Below are 7,875 nucleotides of genomic sequence, written 5' to 3'. Positions count from 1 at the left end.
TGAGTTTGCAGCCATCACGCTGTCTACTGTGTTTGCCCCTCATCAATATTGATGTGCTGTAACGGTATAGCACATCAACATGCCAACAACCTACCAAACAACCTTGCCTAGTCCTACTTTTGGATGGAAACTACACGATGTGGTAACATCCACATATATAAAGTTTTAGTCGACGGAGATTTGCTGTTTTTGTACAACCTTCATTGTACATTTCTTTTGTCTCATTTAGCATGCCTGAAGAAATGTTCTGATCTTCATCAAGATGACAGGTCATTGGTCGATCTGCAGCATTATTGTTCCTGTAATCTTCTCACCAACAGAGAATACAAAAGTGAACAAATGGTAAGATATAACTAGCTCGTTAAATACAAAAGGAAAAGACAAAACTGTTTATACTTCTCTTGTTTATTTTGTTGCAGGTTTTACAACTCTATCAAGTACGTCTAAACATCAGAGGGCAGGAAGTCCTACTCTGTTTCCTAAATCCCTGGACAATAAAAAAGAAATATATAGTTTGAGTTGTGACCAAATGTTGCTTTTGCTCTTATATTACATTTCAATTAAATGCTACGATGCATTTGTAGTGTACACTGAAGCCAGTTTCAATTTCCAGGGCTGTCAAAAGTACTTTACAAAAGTACATCTCAATTACAGTAACAGAGAACTTATGCAATAAATTATTTAGCCATTTTGGAGTACTATGCACACCAATGGTGCATGGTTAACTTTGAACCCAAATCAAGGGTTAATAATACATGAAGTCAGCCCTCAAGTCCTTCTTTACAAATGTTAGTTGGTGACGTGATAACCCAGTCAACACAACATTGCAAATTCAACGCTGAAAACACGTTGAAAATCAACGATGTGAATGCAGGGTCAACGTTAACAATTAACGTTGATTCAACCTGGCTAATGTCACAGCCAGAAACGGGTTAAATTAACAGCGACCAGAACGCATATTCCACGTAACTGAAACGTAGTTTACGCGTGAATTCAACGTATACCAATGTTGAAAAAGTGGAATAATCAACAGCAAACTGACAACGTGTAATTAACGTGCGATGAAAATGCAAATTACACGTAACTACATTTTTAATTATTATTGAATACATGTTATTTCTCGATGCTTTTATTTCACAAATAGGCATAATGTTCTGATAATAGTCATAAATAATGACACAAGAATATGCTTGCCGTAAGGTTTTATTCTCCTTACATTTGATTAGCACTGCTACATTTTTCCATACTCTCTTGTGAACAATAAAGACAGTTAACTGACCGTTCTAATTGTTGGAATGCACAAGAACCTCGCGGGAAACCACGTCGTTTCGGCATCCAGGCTGTCTTCTTTCTTTGCGACTACGCCTGCATAAAAGTGAACACAAACAAAGCAAAAGATCAATTCGAACAGCTAAGAGAAAACTTACGTTACATCTGTGTACAGGCTCGCCCTTTGCTCAACATCTGCCTTTCTTTCACGCATCGCTCTCTGTCCTGAAATACAAGTGACGATAATTATCACACGAATTTGAAACGGCCAACAACGCTGAAAAACAATTCGGGAGCTCACCATGTAATAGTGGCCCTATTTGCACACTCTACAAATTTAAACACAGTTATGAACTCAAATCCGACGTGCACATACCTGCGCTTTCTCCGAATCACTCATAAACCGCACACACTGGACTTGCTAGCAGCGGCGATAATCTCTGAGTCAGCTTCCTGGTAGTAGAGAGCCCGTCGTAACCGTCATAACCGATTCGTATATCCCAGCAGTGTGAGTGAAACCTGTGCTTACCGATATCACAGTCACCAGCACAACCCGGTTCGAAACCAAAACAAGCCACGAAACAAAGAAGAAGGAGCCGCAAAAGCGAAATAAACTTGAAACGCCAGCATCCATTAATGGCGGTTACGATCTGAGGAGAATGGCGTCTGGTGCGGCTTCCCCGATTCTCGCTTTGAAAGGAACTGACTTGAATTGGATCCTGGATGGGATTGGATTGGATAATGCAGTTGCTTTACGTACGATAAATCAACGTGATTTCTACGTGTACACTTTGCATGTGAAATCCTGAAGTAAAACTTGTGCAGAAACAACGTTGTTCGTTCTACGTTTTCGGTTACGTTAAATTCCAGCGTAAGTATCAACGCTGTCATAACGTGCTCCATTCCACTGCTGGTATATGAGTGTTGAATCAGCGTTGAATTCCTGCATTACAATTAGCATGTTGAAATTTTACGTAAAATCTGCGTGAAATTCATGTTCTCAATTCACGTTTCACATTGTTCAACGATATTCAACGTGGATTTTACATTCTGACAACCATGTGTGTTGACTGGGAATGAATCAGTTACAAGTACTCCATTTGGCAAAACAGAGTTAAGTGTTAAATCCCAATCTTGGTTCAATTATTAGTTGACATTTGGAAACGTGGTCACTAAGAAGTATACTAAAATGTTAAGAACACAGTTCAGCTGAATGAACCTGATGAAAATTATCTTACTTACTCCTCACATATACAATTGAGACATGAGTATAACCTACAAATACATCTATGCCCACAGGTTACTTAACCCTCCAGGAACAAACTAGTAGTTATAATATGCTGTGACAGCAAACAAAAAGCAATGAGAAAAACTTGCAGCAAACAAGAAATGAAAATCTGCTGATAACATTTCTACAGGTCAACGCACTGATGGGAAAGCATCCCTAATAGCATGCATGACGCAGATCGAGATCCAGTGGAGTACTTCCCAGGCAGAAATCTGGAATGGGACCATTTCAAAATGGTTTAACGAACTGGTCCCACTCTGGTAATGGTCCCACTCTGGTCCCACCCTAGTAATGGTCCCACTCTGGTCCCACTTGCCAAGTGGTCCCATGGGGGACCAGTTCGTTAAACCACTTCAGAATGGGACCACTTCAAAGTGGTTTATTGGACAGGTCCCACTTTGAGTGTGTCCCACTTAGTGACTGGGACCAGTTGAAAGTGGAACCAGCTTCACGATGGTCCCACTTGAACTGGAACCAGTGGAATTGATCCAGTGGTCCGGGATCCGGCCACTTAGCAGCTGGGGCCACTGAATGCATGACTGAAAATAATGCGTAGAAATGCAGATATTGCTCAAGTAAATACCGTTTATTCTGCTAAAAGCATACACTGAGCAGAAAGAAATAATCAATACATCTCTACATGTTCATACTACGTAGTATAAGTCTGATCACTCACTGTGTCTTGACAAAGCATATGCCTAACTGTGCGATGCACTCACGGAATACAGGGAGCTTTCGTTCGTTGGCCACCTCACATCTTGTATTTTCTTAGAGAAGATGACACATGACACTCCTGTTTTCCATGCAGGTCGCGACACCCCCTTCCTCTTCACCGTACGTTCGGAATCTTCTTATCCTGTTTCTCTTCAAGTTCCTCCTAAGTTTCTAAAATGAAACATCTATTTAATAGTAATCAAAACATCACGGTAATCACTCATACCTGCAAACATTCGCGACGTGCAGTCCGATTGGCGTTTCACAGTGCGTTTTGCCCCTACGCCGTTTACGTCTTCTTGGCGTCTCTTCCGGGAAATCGACAATGTGTTGCATAGGAACCATTGTCATCGCATTGTCTTACAAAGCCCACTAAAACACACGTAAATACTGCACAGGAGATACACCATCCTGAAGACCAAACCAACTTGTGCGACGCGTTCAAGCACCAGCTGCCATGCCACCTGCCACTCTCGCCCTCTCCTCTCCCTCTCGGCTCTCGCCGTTTGAAGTTTGAATTTGTAGCCGCCGTAGCGTCTTCACATTGCATCAGCCTCTGCAGTTACCTTTTCTTTTTTTCGTTGTCTTTCTTCTAGTTATTTAGCTTAATTTTTGTTGTTGTTGAGATGTATTTTTTACCTTTCTCTGGTACTTTATATGTTATGATATGCACCTTCAGATGAGAATATGTGCTCGAATTGGAGTTACAGGGATACAGCATATATTTGATCGCAGACGCACGCACCTGGATAAACAGCAATAAAAAGAGATCATGCATGTGCTAAAATAGATCAGAGTAATAGATCTAACAAAACCAGAAGGATATATGGCAAGTGTGGACAAGATGAAATCTCAAAGGGGAAAGCTTGGAAGCTGCCCAACTTGGAGTCTCAGGTGACCATTCTGGGAACAAAATGGTACCTGTGAGGCTCCAGCTGGACGTGCTGGAACCATCTGAGCCCAAAATGGAACCCGCTTAAAGCCAGAGTGGGAACCACACACCACTTTGCACCCTTCTGGGCCCAGAATGGAACCCACTTAAAGCCAGAGTGGGAACCACACACCACTTTGGCACCCATCTGGGCCCAGAGTGGAACCCGCTTAAAGCCAGAGTGGGAACACTGCACCACTTTGGGACCCATCTGGGCCCAGAATGGAACCCGGTTAAAGCCAGAATGGGACCACTAACGCCACTTGGGGACCCATCTGGGACCAGAATGGAACCCGCTTAAAGCCAGAGTGGGACCATTAATACCACTTGGGGACCCATCTGGGACCATTCAACTGCAAATGGAACCACTTGGGGACCATTCGGGAACCAGTCCTGATTTCTGCCTGGGTTTCTATTGTATTTTCTCGGAGCACCCCATATATCCTTCTTGTGAATGGCCGACGGGTGGTAGAAAGGAATTTCCTGCAGAAATAAGGAATTCCGTCCAGTTTGCCGTTCAAGTAGCGCGTAAAGACCACACGGCGCTGCCGTGTATGTTGCCATGCTCTTCGGTTTCTCGGATGTATGTAAAATACACTTGCAGTACTTCGGTGTCAAGGCACAGTATTTCGAAATATTCGTTAGTTCTGATGTAATCGTCTGTCTGCTTTTCACACGCATTCTCTACCTCTCGGCAGCAAAAACCGTAGTATCCATCCGTAGTATCCGTCGGTTTGCATTTCACACATGAACACCTGCACGACGAAAAACCAACGCTTGTTTCGGCTTACACAAGTGCTTCCCCTGATACATGGAAATTTCACAAAGCAGTCCATGTTCACGGCACGGTGAGGTACTGCTGAGGACGAATATGACTCCGATTGATCTCTGGACGAGGAATCTTCTGCTGCGAAGAACACACTTTCTAGCACGCTAACGAACGAACAACAGTTCTGTGTGAGCGACAGTTCTCGAATGTGAAATTCATGCGCACTCATGTTCAAGGGGCTCGACATTCTTGACGTAGAAAGTGGTCACAACTGCCCACTGTCATTTTCGTTTTCGCCGGATTAGCGCCCGGAAGTGCGCGTATTACATGCGTCCTCGACAGATGGCGCGGGGTCATGCAATTGTTGACAGACTGCACGGTTTCCTACAAGGTCCCTGGACATGCAATTATGAAAAATTCGATTACAGAAAAACTACTGCGACTTCAGCGGAGTTCTTTGATATTCGAACTTTTGAAGGTTCAAGCTTTTCGCTGAACATAAAGTTTCGATAGGTTTATATTCACTTTTCGGTCCCTTTAATCTTTAGACATTGTTTCGAGCGATACTCAATGGCATTTCATTATTCATTGAAGGTGAATTCAACAACGATGGCAGACCTTTAATCCATCCGATTATGACGTTTCAAAAGAAAACAACAAAATTGAAAGTACGCCTTTTATAAAGATTAGGTCCACAACGTAGGTCCACAAATGGCGTTGCAGACCAACCATTTGAATTACCTCTATACCTTTCTGCTGTCAGCAAGATGGCAGAAACGCTGCTGCTGTTAGGTGTGTGCACCCGGAATCTTGTAGCTCTGAGAGGACACATCCCTTTAAGGGAAGGGCGGAAACAGGGTGGAGCTCATTTCCTAAAGCGCACTCTCGCCTCGCTAGGGACACTGAACCAGTTTCGAAGTCCCCGGAGCTTCCGACGCTAACGGCTGGAAACGCTGCGATGGCAATGCGCTGCGTATCTTCCGTCAGTATCTTCCGGTTTTGATCCTCCCAGGCTGAGAGGCAACCGATTCGATACAAAATTTCATGCTATGTCATATCATAACTCCAAACAAGTCCAACAAGTCAGCGTAAACTCGGTCACGCAGCGTTACGTCGTCAGTCAGGTTGTTTTATTTTATTTTTTAAATACCGTGTTAGCGCCGCGAAGCAACTGTAGCTAAGAGCCGCGTACAGACGTGGGCAGGTGGAGTGAGGAAAGCAGGAAGGGATGGGGGAAGGGAAGAAAGGGCCCGTACATGACACTTTCTTCCCTCCGGGCTGTTGACCCACAATTCGCATGAACCTTTAAACACGTCATACCTAACCCTTTAAATACCATGCCAATGATCAGGACGGTGCCCAGAAGAAGAACAGTCTCTGTTCGAAATATCGGCGGCTTCTGTGCTGAGGCAACTCCCTTCCTACATCTCTACCGGTTCGCTGGATTTCTACCCATCTACATACAAGCTAGTAGTCAGGAACTCTAGAAATAAGCCAAATGAGACGCCAGCGGAAAACGACCACGGGTGCGCTATAGCTATGAAAAGATTGAACGTGACGGAACGGATGGATCTAGAAGGAAGTTTAGCACATTCACGGATACAGATCTCTTTCTATAGCGATACGTGACGAAGTGTGGGTGCCGCGCGGCTTAGCGCGCGGAGATGCATTCTCTCGGCTGCCCGGCTTCCGGCTGCTCATTAAAGCTTGCTGCTCCTCTATCCTACCTATCCTGCAACTTGCGTCAATATTACATGAGCATCTCTCCTTGGGGTTGAGAAATAAACGTATAGGGGTCGGAGACGACAAACGTTAATTATAGGGTATCGAAAACTAAACAATTGCAGAGCACTAAAACGCATTTTAGGAGCCTAAAAAGGCACTGAAAGAGGTAAAAAAAAGGCACGAATTTTCTCGGAATATAGGAACGATCAATATTGCGCTAGCAGCACTACGAGCAAAGCCTCAGCGTTTGTTGCTCTACGGTAACATACCATTCTATCGCCTGCAATTTTTCTGACGATTGCTGCTCAGAAATGATACGATTGTTGCCAAGCTTGTGAAGTCACGGCGACGACGACTTCTGCTACGACGCGTTTCTGTTCTTTCTATTTTGTTTTCTGATTTCTTTTAATTCTCTATTTCTTTTTTTTTTTCAGAATTGGTCGGGTGACGAATTCCATTTCTCATTATTTTTCTATTTACTTACCCACTTATCAACTTCTGAAGTCATTCTCCACTTACACTGCAAAGATTTACATAGCCAGCGAGCGAGAGAGAGAAAGATCGAGAAATAGGAAAGTAAATATAGAGATTTTGGCGCCCACAAAGCACAAACCGCTCTGATTGCATGGCAGTCTTTATTTTGGAGTTCAACTACAAGCACCGTGCACACGTCTTCTTAGTGAAAGCATGAAGACCGTAGCAAGCAAGCATCGTTTCCTTGTGCTCCGGCGTAAAATTCTGTAGCCTATCACTGGGAGTTATCAGCATTGTCAGCTTGACTATAGCAGGAGAGTGAGTATCTGGGTGTTTTCATAAGTTTGTTTTCAATAAGTACTACGTTTGACTCGCTGTGTTCCAAAGTTTTACGTGTGGTCATGTTGAACATGAGTAACCGGAAGTACTACAGCTTTCTCCGGCGTTATAAATCCTCTTGTCGTACATTCTAATTCTTATACGATGGCATTTAATCCATTTGCCATCGGAATTAATCCTCCTTTCATTATTTTTAATCCTCATTTCACGTAATTTAATCCGTTTCTCATGCAATTTAATCCAAGTGACTTTGTGTGGGCTACATGACTTTCATTTGTGTATTTTGGGACAATTCCCATGTTTACGCATATTGCACATGCTTTTCACTAATATTGTGGGTTTCTGCACCGTAACGGGATACTGTGG

The 7,875-nt window shown here is 43.4% G+C and overlaps 1 long non-coding RNA gene across 1 annotated transcript; it reads right to left on the bottom strand.

Annotated features, from left to right (window-relative positions):
• Positions 1-1,187: 1,187 nt before the first annotated feature.
• On the bottom strand, positions 1,188-1,928 carry LOC135373094 (uncharacterized). The gene is made up of 2 exons (XR_010416276.1): positions 1,646-1,928; positions 1,188-1,494 (listed from the first exon to the last, which is right to left on the bottom strand). It is a non-coding gene; the product is annotated as an uncharacterized LOC135373094 (long non-coding RNA).
• Positions 1,929-7,875: the final 5,947 nt, after the last annotated feature.

This window comes from Ornithodoros turicata, unplaced genomic scaffold, assembly GCF_037126465.1.
Source record: "Ornithodoros turicata isolate Travis unplaced genomic scaffold, ASM3712646v1 Chromosome21, whole genome shotgun sequence".
Lineage (NCBI taxonomy): Eukaryota > Metazoa > Arthropoda > Arachnida > Ixodida > Argasidae > Ornithodoros > Ornithodoros turicata.
The sequence above is the reverse complement of the archived record's forward strand: the minus strand, read 5'-3'. Positions and strand labels throughout refer to the sequence as shown.